Source organism: Siphateles boraxobius, unplaced genomic scaffold (genome assembly GCF_051911475.1).
Source record: "Siphateles boraxobius isolate OS27281-9 unplaced genomic scaffold, OSU_SipBor_1 6, whole genome shotgun sequence".
Lineage (NCBI taxonomy): Eukaryota > Metazoa > Chordata > Actinopteri > Cypriniformes > Leuciscidae > Siphateles > Siphateles boraxobius.
In genome coordinates, this window is record NW_027509186.1 from 4,027,501 (window position 1) to 4,040,911 (window position 13,411).

Here is a 13,411-nt window from a genome sequence, read left to right on the forward strand (position 1 = left end):
CAGTCGTTCATCATAGGAATAGATTTCATATTACTGAAGTGAATTTAGGAAGCTGAAATCCAACTCACCATGAAGACACTGTGGTGTTGTTTATAGTAACTAGCACCAAGTTGGTCTGGTCTAGTAGCTCTCTGCAGTCTTCAAGCAGCTGCTTGATGTGGCTATAAATCATCACAATTGCCTGAGGAATGGGAAAGGTTTTGCCCTTGTTATCTTTAGGCCTATTTCTGGCTTCCCTGAATTCCTTCAGAAGCTTGAGTGCAACACATTCTGAAACCCTGTTGGCATCAGGTCTCTGGGCAGCCTGACCATGAGTCATGAACAGTCTGTGAATAAAAAGATGCATGATTGTATTATGTATGATTAGTATTCTATGGTTCATTATAGCTTTGTAAACATATAGACTGATTATGTTTTGGAATTGTATGGCAATGAGAGATAGACTTTATGATCTATCCTGGATCTCATCAAAACAGTTTTTTGAAAGTATTTTTAACCTTTGAAAGGAATTAAATTATACAGGGAGCATTCAACAAGACTCAAATTTAACACCGGTGCACTACAATTTAACTCACCTCTCAGCTGCTTGCTGACCAGGGGCTGAGCCACTACGCTTCCGAGAAGCTCTCCAAGGACCTTCCAAGGTCTTTTTCTTGCACTTAAGGGAATACTTGGAGGGGGACTGATCAATGGTATGCAAATACGAATACAACCGCAAGATCTCTGCTATCTCGTTAGTTGATAAACCAGTGATCGTGCGGTTGAGACTGACGAGATAGCCTGCCAGGTTATCCACTGCCTCCCATCCAGGAACACCCCTTGAATCACATCTACTGTCCTAGAAATGGAAACAAAAACAGAATCCTGGATTAGGAAATTATTTTGATACTTTGATAAACCATTCACAAATTACAAGCATCAGGTATTAGAAACTTTACCGGAGCTGGTGTGCTGGGCCCAGCACAGGAAATGTCTTCAATGTCAGGACTGTAAGAGCCACCACTTGGCACACTGGTTTCCTAGATTTTTTAAAAACATTTTAAAGAGAAGAATAAACTTCAGTTACAAAATTGACTGTTCAAATTGACTATTATTAATCTTTTAATTAAATGAACGTTTAATCATGAAGCAACTCATTCATTGCTCCTAAAAACATTAACATTCCTATGTAATTTTAATTCAAAACGATCAAGAAAATTGACATTACCAGAGGTGAGATCAATGAATCACCATGACTGCTGGAACTTGCAAGGGTGTGTGTGCCCAAATTGAGGTCTGCCGCATCACATATTGTGACATCCAGACACTCATCCTCCTGAACTTCAACCTCCATCTCTGGCAAGGCGATTTCATGTTGCTCCAGTGGAGAAAGCAGGTCTCCTCTGTCAGACTGTGCCAGCAAGTACTCCACAGCTATACGCTCATCTGCCATAAAGATTCAATAAACATTTTGTAATAAGAGCTATATATCAGGCTAAAGCAGTAGGCTACAGTGCATGTGATGAATGTAGTGTTGCTAATGAAAAATCTATTTTGCGATTAACATGAAAAATGTAAAAGCAAAAATCACAAAAGAAAAACTAAAACAAATACACTTCAACTTCACAAACTGACATATCTTATAACTAGGAACAAGCACCTTTACAGCAATGATCAGTCATGAAAACGATGGTCTGATTGGTTAGCGTTCAGGCAGCATGCAAAGCCTTTGAAAACACACAGTGATGCCTGGAATCACTATCGTAATAGTGTGTACAATGGTGAATCTTACCAGTGGGTTTCCCAGGAGGTTTGAATTCTGGCAGGAGTGCACATCCAAGGACTCTGTTGCTGAGGACATTCATGTGGGACATTAAACGTACATCATACATTTTAGTAAGTGATGTACCACTCATGTCCACAGCTTGATGAGCTCGGTTGATGTTCCACCTAGATGCACCCTCAAGCATGTACATCTGCGTATGTAGTGCATTACATCTCCAACCTGAAAGACAATGTTTCACATGATTAAAATACTATTATATAACCCCCCACTCAGAACCACCAGGCCTAAGAAAAAGGTTTGTTTCCAATTTGGTGCCTTTAATTTTCGAAGTCAGCAACTTCAGTATTGTGACAACACTATTTAAATATATGCATAATATTGTTTTATAATTTCAATTTACCTGGAATAAAAGTGCACTGGTGGCGATGGAAGCTTTCCAGAGAGGAGGACCCTCTGCCACACCTCAGTACATCCAGAACCTTGTCACCCTTCTGTAAACCGGAGCCCAGTTTTGTGTACAACTGAACACCGGGTGGATCTTGGATGCAAGGTAAGTGTTTCTGCTGTACCTCCCACACACGTGTCATGCTCTCTGGATTGATGAGGCGCAAACCAGTGGTGTCGGTCAGTTCCCACATGGAGTCCAGCAGTCCTTGTATCAAGACACGAGTTTCTTCAACTCCGCGTGTCCTCCTCCTGCAGTGCTTGGCCAGCTCACTGGAGGTGATGCTTGACAGGATTTGGGCCTCTGTTGAAATATGACCCCCATGTTTTTTTAAAAGCATGGTCTTTTTCGCCTCTTTAAGACGAGAGATGTCATCCTTGTCCCATTCAAATATACAGCTGGACAACTTGGAGCAGAAAGTGCCATACAGTGGATGGTGCTCCGTTGTAAGGCCAGCAGTAAACCGCCGCATGAAGTGGAACACATCAAGTCGCACTGTGATATTCCATGGTCGGAACCAGGTAAGAACTGGAGTCACGCCTACACCAATGAGAAACAAGGAGTGATTGTTTTCTCAGATTTACATTTGCATCATTAAAGAAATATAACAATGCTGTTTTACATAAGCTTTTGTCTACTTGATTGCAAACACTGAACAGGGTTCTCATAGTAAATTGCTACTGTAAATAGAAATTAAGAATTTTAGAACCATTGTAAATAGATCTAAAAAAATATAAATTTCTATAGTAAATAGTTCTAAAAATTCTCTTTATGAGTGTTCTTAAAGAATATGAACAAACACCTAGAAAAACCATGTACAGGAATGAAATTTAGTTTTTAGTAATTTAGAAACATGCCTGAAATGGTTGCTAATATGAATTAGAAATACAAACACATTCATATTAGGTAAAGACTTAATGTAACAAACCTGTCTCGCTGCAGCAGTCCCGGTCAACGTAAATCACAGCTGGCTCTGGCTCCCCAGCATCCTTGTATCGCTTTACGATGCCCTGACACAAGTCATCTATGCCAGCTCCCTCACCAGTGGTTAGGACACAGTTCAGGACTTGGCCAAACTCATTGCCAACATTGGTCATCCATGTAGCAATGTCCGCAATGCCACCAGCAAGCTTTTTAGTTATCTATATAAATACACAAACATTACAATCAGGTAAAAATCTCTGAACATCAAGTTGAAATTAACATGCATTTGCCTCTTTTTATATACATTTACCTTCTTGGTAGAATCAAGCTTCAGGATGCTACCATATGTTGATGTTATGACACCCTTTAGCTCATCAATGTGACTCAGGATCTCGTTGGCATGAACCGTCTCAAACCACTGTGCCAGAGGTAGGGGGCAAAAAGGCGGTGGCTGCTGATATACCACTTCAGCCTGTGTCAGGGCACATTTCTTTTTGTGAAATTCACAGTCTGTCAGATAGTTAATGGTACGTCTTGCCCACTCCTCGCTGTGAACTTCTTCAAGCGCCTGCTGCAAGAAACTGGAGCTGTTCCCAGCAGTTCTAGGCTTCAACAAAGTCACACACTTCCTGTCAAGTGCAAGGTGAGTGGTAAGAACAGCGGGGAATTTGTTTCTGTGGGAGGGATCTAGTTGTTTGAGGATCTCCGAACTCCAAGGGCAGACAGGAATCTTACACTTACTGCAGCGAGGGTAGTCTACTCCAATTAAATAATATCTCGAGTCAATATCAATGACTTCCCTCACTTTTGTGTAGATTCCTGAATGGTGCATCTTCCTATTGCACTGTGTGCACTTCAGAGGAATACCCCACATTCTCATTGGGGCCCACAGAAACATACGCTGTCTAAAGTAGGTGTTAGGATCAGGAGGTGAAGTTGTAGGCTTGCTGGGACTTGGTGGATGAAACCAGTTTTGAGAAAACTGCTGCTTAAGTCGTCCTGTGGCGTCATATAGACACTGCGCGATCCACTTCTGGTCTGCTGGCTTAATAACTCGACAGAACTGTTTGGGGAGAAAACTCACCCAATTCACTACTGGAGGCCTCAGGTTAATTTCCAGGGATGGTGTTTGAGGTGCAGTTTGTGGAACGCCTTGCTGCTCTTCAATGTATGCGGGTGATTCAGTAAATGATGTTGTTGGAGAAGATGTTGGTGGATCCACAGATTCTGTCCCTGCAAGACTGGTACAAGGATGATTAGTTTCAATGTGGTGAAGAAGTCCAACCGCACCCCAGACTTTTGCACCACACTGGTCACAACATTCTTGGACATGGTAATCTGACAGATGTTCGGAGAAACAGTCCACATCAATGTCTTCACCACAAAGACCACACTTTATTGAAGAACTGCTCTCTGGGACTGATCTTGAGCCTGCACTGCTCTCTGGGACTGATCTTGAGCCTGCACTGCTCTCTGGGACTGATCTTGAGCCTGCACTGCTCTCTGGGACTGATCTTGAGCCTGCACTGCTCTCTGGGACTGATCTTGAGCCTGCACTGCTCTCTGGGGCTGGTTTTGCGCCTGCACTGCTCAGTGGTCTTGCCTGAGCACCTGCACTGCTCCATGAGGCTGGTCTTGCCTGAGCACCTGCACTGCTCCATGAGGCTGGTCTTGCCTGCGCACCTGCACTGCTCCATGAGGCTGGTCTTGCCTGCGCACCTGCACTGCTCCATGAGGCAGGTTTTGCACCTACACTGCTCTGTGGTCCTCCTTGCATGCCTGCACTGCTCTGTGGTCCTCCTTGCATGCCTGCACTGCTCTGTGGTCCTGCTTGCATGGCTGCACTGCTCTGTGGTCCTGCTTGCATGCCTGCACTGCTCTGTGGTCCTGCTTGCATGCCTGCACTGCTCTGTGGTCCTGCTTGCATGCCTAACACTGTCTGCTCTGCTGACTGTAAAAAAAGCATTAGTGTTTTCCCTAGGATTAGTGTTTTCCCTAGGTCTCAAAATCTGCAAATTATCAAAATCAAAACTTTGCTGAAAAACATGTTGTACACAATTACTACATGCAAACTGTCGTCTGATTCATAGGTTGTTGTTCTTTAAGGAAAGTAATACACCTTTAAGTAGAATTGTAAAAACACCCACCTTCAGGTCTTTGTGCAGGCATCTTTTTACTGCGAGTTAAATTGACATTTATATGCATTTTATTCAAGTAACCTGTTATACCATTATAAAGACCTCACTGATTTAAATTAAAAGCTAAGAAATTAATCTAGTGTACTGACAGCATTTGCACTAAATTGCACAGCTTTGCTCAGTTTGTGCGCATTATATATATATATATATATATATATATATATATATATACACACACACCTTTTTCTGACTATTATTTCATGTCAGGCTTTACAGCTCAAATAATGAACATTTTTCTCTTATTAAAAAATGTTTTTAAATTAGTAATGATCACCAGCATAGGTAAAATAATCACATTCATTACATACCTTATGATAACCACATTTGCAAGTGATTATTTTCCCAAATATATCATATGCACAGGTCTGTTTGTGTAATGGACAGTTATTAATTCTTTCCAAGGCATGCTTCCACTTCTTCGCCCCTGGCTTCTTGCCTGTTGAGAAGTGGTACTTCCCTTGGGCATACTTGCACATGATGTCATGCCAGTATGAGTCTGGTTTACCAGTCTTAGTCATGTCTATAAATATGAAACAACAGGGTAAATACCAGACAACTTGAGAACAACTTCAGAGAGATACAAATGAAATGAAATTTAAAGAAAAGGCTTAGGGGAAAACATTTAAGACAAATTTTATGTAGAAGAGGGATTTTACACATGGATGGTTGTCAAATTACGTATGTTTGTTAATTTAACCATGTTAAAAGACAATTTTTAAACTATGGTAAATAGAATGAATGATTACGTTGCACTAAATTCAAATTGGTGCAATGAGGGGTGCAGTGAGAGGTGCAGTGAGAGGTGAGGTGCAGTGAGAGGTGAGATGCAGTGAGGGGTGCAGTGAGTGGTGCAGTGAGTGGTGCAGTGAGAGGTGCAGTGAGAGGTGCAGTGAGAGGTGAGATGCAGTGAGGGGTGCAGTGAGAGGTGCAGTGAGAGGTGCAGTGAGAGGTGGGGTGCAGTGAGTGGTGCAGTGAGAGGTGCAGTGAGAGGTGAGGTGCAGTGAGAGGTGAGGTGCAGTGAGAGGTGCGATGCAGTGAGAGGTGAGGTGCAGTGAGAGGTGAGGTGCAGTGAGAGGTGAGATGCAGTGAGGGGTGCAGTGAGGGGTGCAGTGTGCAGTGAGAGGTGAGATGCAGTGAGAGGTGCAGTGAGAGGTGAGATGCAGTGAGGGGTGCAGTGAGGGGTGCAGTGAGAGCTGAGATGCAGTGAGAGGTGCAGTGAGGGGTGCAGTGAGAGGTGAGATGCAGTGAGAGGTGAGATGCAGTGAGAGGTGCAGTGAGGGGTGCAGTGAGAGATGAGAGGTGAAGTGAGAGGAGCAGGGCCAGGGAGAAGAGAAGGCCCAAGGAGAGGGCAAGGTAAAGGTGTAAGAATGTGTGGTGGTGGCATTCCAAGGGCTGCAAGAACAGTAGTCAGTGATGAAATCCGTGCCACTATCATTGACCATGTAATCAACCACGGTCTTTCACTAAGAGAGGCTGGAAAAAAGTAAAGTTACTGTACATGTGGACATACAATTCCCAACCAAGAAATGTAGTGTAAAAACGGTGGACTGCATGTTTTGCATGTTTTTCAAACTGAAACACTAAAGTCTATGAAGTTTTTGTAATGTCAACAATAGCCAGTATTTTGAAACTGGGTGTACTTTGATTGACTGCATGTACCTTGTGACGTGAAAACAAGTGTTATTCTTTGACAGAATAATTTCTGAGTCTGAGTCAGATTTTCAGTGTTTTGGTAAAGTTAGTGTATGCAGAGAAAGATGTGTTCTATTTTGAAATGAAGAGTGTGTTTTTCAAAATGTGTTTTTGAGAAGAAAATCATCCATTTGGCCAATTGTGTTTTGTGGGTGTGAGTCTGTTTTAAGAGTTTAGAAAAATTATCTGAAGTATGGGTAAGCGTTTGTTAGCGATTGAAAAAAAAAAACTAATAAATTGAAAACAGTAAAAAGCAACAGAGAGTAAAAATAAAGCAGTTCATTATGTAAAAATTATAACATAATTAGTTTCTAAAGTTATTAGGCTTTTTATTACGGTTTTATTTGTACACTCTATGGTTAATACAAAACAAGTCACCACTCTGTATTTTAACATTAATCATCATAGGAATTATTATCCTCATTTATAGTCTATATACTGTTATCTTAAACCAGTCCGGCTAAGCTTTTGCAGTATGAAGGCCGCGATTTATATCACTATATCAAAACATGGCCTCCGAACTCTATATAAGTGTTAAAACAACGAATTACAAATAAAGATAGCTGAATTAAACGTGTGCAACCTAAACCGAGTTTGAACTGTAATGTCCAACGAATAGATAATTTTTCTCTTTCACGTTAAAATGTTAATTAAACTGTACTTGCCTGCATCAAAACACAAAAACCGTCTCAGGTAGTGATGGGGTGAATGACGAGTCCTTTTCGCGCCGTCGCTCTTTATGACGGTGGTCACGAGACTATGTTTCAGCCAATGACTGTTTTGGCCCGTCCAGCCAATGGCTGTTTTGCCCCGCTGTTCGGAACTGTTAGGACCCGCTGTTCGGAACTGTTAGGACGTAATTTAGGATTGTTAGGACCTGTGTTAGGAATTGTTAGGACTTATTTAGATTGTGTCGCTGCCCGAGGCCAGTGTAGATCAGCAAGAACTCAACAACAAAACGTACCGCTCCACAAAAAGAGGCTCGTTCACCCAAACAGGGACTTGAACCCTGGACCCTCAGATTAAAAGTCTGATGCTTTACCGACTGAGCTATCCAGGCTCTTGCTCGAGAAGCGTGCGTGCTGCTCTCGAACGCACAGCAAAATGAATCGTATTGGCGCAGAAAAAAGAGTGTCCTCCAATGCATTGCGTTTCCTTCTTCGAAGATTCAGAACGGCCGTCAAAACCTCTGGTATGTCAAAATATATTTGCAAATTAGTGAGAATGCAGCCTATTAGACTGATGATAATAGTCATTAAAGGAAAATAATGCTAGGAAAAAGAACAAAAACTCACTGCTACTTGTCTGGAAAGCCTCTTCACACGCTTCAATGCTGTTGACTTGCCGCGCTCTTATCGTAATTGTAAACTTGTGTCAAAGGCGCAGTTGTTTGTAGCAAATAGCAAGCCCGCGGCACTCTAGGTATCAGCCAGCGAGTGTACTGACACCTAGCGATTAGAAAATATACACGCACCATATTCTCTCTGAAGCAAGATTCTTCCGAAATAAATAGGAGTGTTTCGTTTTCAGCCTTTTCTCTAAGGGGTTGGAACCTGAGAGCTCATGCTTTCAAAGAAGGTCCCAGTTTCAATTCACTCGAACATCCAGAGCACATCAAGGGCACGCGCCGTGCACAAAAAGAGAAGGCCGAAGGACGGGGTGAGGAGAGGTGGTGACATGGAGCTCAATTTCAATGGCACCCAGGAAACCTTGCCGTGACCCGGATTCGCTGCAGCCACAACGCAGAGTATTAACCACTATACGATCACGGCGAGCTACCGGTCTACCCGACGTGTCCCTGACTACAAAGGGGCCTTGTCATCTTTAGCTTGCAGACAAAACTGTTTCTTACCAACATTACTTTATTCAAGGGTAATCCTGTAACAGTGACTTTTTTTCCTTTTATAAAGTTTAAGCTAGGCCTCCAGAAGGTTACAAACTAAAGCAGACGAATGCTGTCAACGTAGTCGGCAGGATTCGAACCTGAGCGGGGAGACCCCAATGGATTTCAAGTCCATCGCCTTAACCACTCGGCCACGACTACAAGCTGTCTGAAAGGGGCATGTCGTTTGGCTTGCTGCCTTGCAGCGTCGCTGCCCTAGGCCAGTGTAGATCAGCAAGAACTCAACAACAAAACGTACCGCTCCACAAAAAGAAGCTCGTTCACCCGAACAGGGACTTGAACCCTGGACCCTCAGATTAAAAGTCTGATGCTTTACCGACTGAGCTATCCAGGCTCTTGTTCGAGAAGCGTGCGTGCTGCGTGCGAACGCACAGCAAAATGAATCGTATTGGCGCAGAAAAAAGAGTGTCCTCCAATGCATTGCGTTTCCTTCTTCGATGATTCAGAACGGCCGTCAAAACCTCTGGTATGTCAAAATATATTTGTAAATTAGTGAGAATGCAGCCTATTAGACTGATGATAATAGTCATTAAAGGAAAATAATGCTAGGAAAAAGAACAAAAACTCACTGCTACTTGTCTGGAAAGCCTCTTCACACGCTTCAATGCTGTTGACTTGCCGCGCTCTTATCGTTATTGTAAACTTGTGTCAAAGGCGCAGTTGTTTGTAGCAAATAGCAAGCCCGCGGCACTCTAGGTAACAGCCAGCGAGTGTACTGACACCTAGCGATTAGAAAATATACACGCACCATATTCTCTCTGAAACAAGATTCTTCCGAAATCAATAGGAGCGTTTCGTTTTCAGTCTTTACTCTAGGGGTTCGAACCTGTGAACTCATGCTTTCAAAGAAGGTCCCAGTTTCAATTCACTCGAACATCCAGAGCACATCAAGGACACGCGCCGTGCACAAAAAGAGTAGTTTGAAGGACGGGGTGAGGAGAGGTGGTGACATGGAGCTCAATTTCAATGGCACCCAGAAAACCCACCGGATTCGAACCGGGGTTGCTGCGGCCACAACGCAGAGTACTAACCACTATACGATCACAGCGAGCTACCGGTCTACCCGACATGTTCCAGACTACAAAGGGGTGTTGTCATCTTTAGCTTGTAGACAAAACTGTTTCTTACCAATATAACTCTTTACAAGGGTAATCCTGTAACAGTGACTTTTTTTCCTTTTATAAAGTTTAAGCTAGGCCTCCAGAAGGTTACAAACTAAAGCAGGCGCATGCTGTCAATGCTGGAAAGCATCTTCACATGCTTTTATCGTTACTGTAAACTTGCGTCAAAAGCCATGTTGTTTGGAACAAATAGCAAGCCCACGGCACTCTAGGTAACAGCCAGTGAGTGTACTGACACCTAGCGTTTAGAAAATATACATCTTTATACATATACTATTTCAAATGAAGTGACCGAAAAATGTGTTTGGACATTTGTTTGAATGTTCTTGCCTTTTATTACAAAATATCAACCGAAGTGGCATTTAATTTTGGGTTCATGTGCACAATACATGTTGTTACTCTGCTAGGACACCCATGTGGACTTGAAGATGAAGATGAGCTGATTTAATTCATTATTTAGATGTTAGAAGATCTTTAAAGAAGGAGCTGCATTATGACTGGATGATTATAAATGAGTAAATGAATGAAGTAATACTTAAGTCATGCTGTCAGAACTATACTGACTGAATATGAATTTAACAGAATAAATTAGTGACGGAATAATGTTATTTGACTTGTTAGGTGAGCATTGTTCATGAAATACATTTACCAAAGGGTATGCAAATTGCAGACACATTTTCCCTCAGGTGACCGCATATACATTATTATTCAAATATTTGTATCATTTAAATTGCATGTATATTGTCATGTAATCGTATTGTTATCGTGTTGAATGGATTGTGACGATAAGAAACAGTACACCTAACAAGTCAAAGAACATTATTCCGTCACTAATTTATTCTGTTAAATATATGCTTAAAATATATGTTAACAGTGCAGTAAGATGTAATGTGCAGTAGTATGGAGGACCAAACCTGCAATTAAAAATGAATCAATAAATGAATTAATAAATAGATAGATAAATAAATGTGATAATAGGAAAATAAATAAAGGAATAAAAGACTTGATAAAATAAACATGATTCATTTTAATCAAATGTATTTTTGTATATTTTTCCCCTAATTTATAATTTTTTGCTTTTATATTTTAATGCATTTGTATTATTTTTAATTGTATTTATTTATTATTTTATTTATTTGTTTGTTCCATTTATACTTATATTTATTTATGCATTCATTTATTTGTTTATTTATTTATTCCAATATGTATTTATTTCCAGATTTATTTATTTTAATCTTTATTTATTTTTAATTTTCTTTCTTTAGTTTTATATCTATTCTTACATTTTTTTGATGTGCATGATAATTAGGTTGGTTGGTCTTGCTGACCAAATATAAATATTAATTAACAAATAAATAAAAGCAGAAAATAAATTAAGGGAAATAATACAAAAATTAGTTTGATAAAGAATAAATCATATTTATTTTATCAAGTCGTTTATTCCTTTATTTATTTTCCTATTATCAAATTTATCTTTTTATTTGTTTACATGTTTATTTATTAATTTTTAATTTCTGCGGGTTTGGTCCTCCTATAATGTAATTAATATCAGACACACACATATATTACATTTAAATTAGAAACAAATATATATATATATGTGTACAATTTAATGGTATAATTTAACATTTTTAATTAGTTAACTTGTTAACTTTTTATATATACATATATAAATTTTTAAAGCAATTTAAATAATGAATATTAAATAATGCAAATTTAATAAACAGTACGTGCTCTAAGGCTGCATTTATTCAGTTAAGAAACAGTAATATTATGGAATATTATAGCATTGTAAAATAACTCTTTTATGTATATCACTGATGCTTTAGTATTAACTGTCTTATTTCATTTTGTTACTGTAAGTATTTAAATGCTTATGCTGAGACACTAATGAATACATTCTGATTTCAGAACAGCATCATGAAGAAAACAGTGTTCTTCCCAGGGAAAGTCAAAGTGTCTTTCAGGAAAGGCCCGTCGGGCCATTTACGCCGGGACCCATCAGAAGAGGCAAAAAGAATTAAAGACAACCCCTTACTGCAGGACAAGTCAACACCTCAAAGAGAAGATCTGGTCAAGTTGAACGCCCGTTCTGTTGTGTTACATAGAGGAGGGGATGTCTCTGACAAGCAAGAGGTGTTGGGAGAATGCATTCTTCAGTTCGGCAAGTACAAGGGCAAGTCTTTCAAGTGGTTATTAGAGAATGATGTCAGCTATGCTTTGTACCTGTCCGATAAGGTTGAGGAAGAAGAACAGGCTGGGCAGTGCAACCCAGAGGGTCCATGCAAGGATAGCCTCATTTCCTTTCTTGAGTATTCAAGAAGCTTCAAGGAAATTGAAGATCTTAAACAGTATCTGTCTCAAAGGCCAGATCCAGTGCCAGTTTTGACAGAGGATGACAATACTGTTGGATTTGGATCCAGAGCACAAAACACTTGGAGGAAGATTTGGGATACCAGGGCAGACGGATATGCTTTCTTTATAATGAGGCAGAAGTGTGTGCCAGGCAGCAAAATGTACAATTTGCAGCAGTATCTTTTAAAACAGCAGCAAAAACAGATGACCAAAAACACTCCTCCGATGCCCTCACCATCAGCTTCCGCTGCAAGATGAAGGGGGTGGATTGGAATCCACTGCTGCTTCAATGTATATGTAATGATTGATTATAATTAAGGTATTAATCAATATTTGTCCTTCTAAATATCAAATGAATTGAATGACTTCTCTGGAGATTTTACTTTATTTATATAAGTTACCAGTGTGATTACTGAAATGTTCTTTTCATGTATTCTTTAATGTCTGTATTTGATATCTGAATGCAGTGCTTGCTTATTTAACACAGCTTCCAGAAATGAAATAGGGACTTGTTTTGTGTTTGAGAAAGGTCTTCAATGTGTTTAAACATATAGGGGTCATTGAAGCCAATCGTTTAAGGGGCCATTTCTTTGTTAAAGCCTTTCTTTCCAGTTAGACTAAAGTTTAGCTATCCTTGAGAGAAAGAAGGTTACCCTTAATAACAAACTATCATTTAGATGGAAGTGAATCAATTAAAACTAACTTTAGCTGGAAAAAACATTTTTCAAGAGCCACTATAAAACCAAACCAATCTCTGTTACCTTAAATTATATCTTTATCTCTGTAAAGCTGCTTTGAAACAATCTACATGGTTAAAAGCGCTATATAAATGAGGATGACTTGACTTGACTTGACTTGTATTGTGTTTGAGAAAGGTCTTCAATGTGTTAAAACATATAGGGGTCATTGAAGCCAATCGTTTAAGGGGCCATTTCTTTGTTAAAGCCTTTCTTTCCAGTTAGACTAAAGTTTAGCTATCCTTGAGAGAAAGAACGCATTATCTTGATG

General features: G+C 40.1%; 2 non-coding genes across 2 annotated transcripts; both read right to left on the bottom strand.

The window, feature by feature from the left end:
• Positions 1 to 8,986: 8,986 nt before the first annotated feature.
• trnas-uga (transfer RNA serine (anticodon UGA)) lies at positions 8,987 to 9,068 on the bottom strand. Its single transcript has one exon. It is a non-coding gene; the product is annotated as a tRNA-Ser (tRNA).
• Positions 9,069 to 9,188: 120 nt separating this feature from the next.
• On the bottom strand, positions 9,189 to 9,261 carry trnak-uuu (transfer RNA lysine (anticodon UUU)). The gene has a single exon. It is a non-coding gene; the product is annotated as a tRNA-Lys (tRNA).
• Positions 9,262 to 13,411: the final 4,150 nt, after the last annotated feature.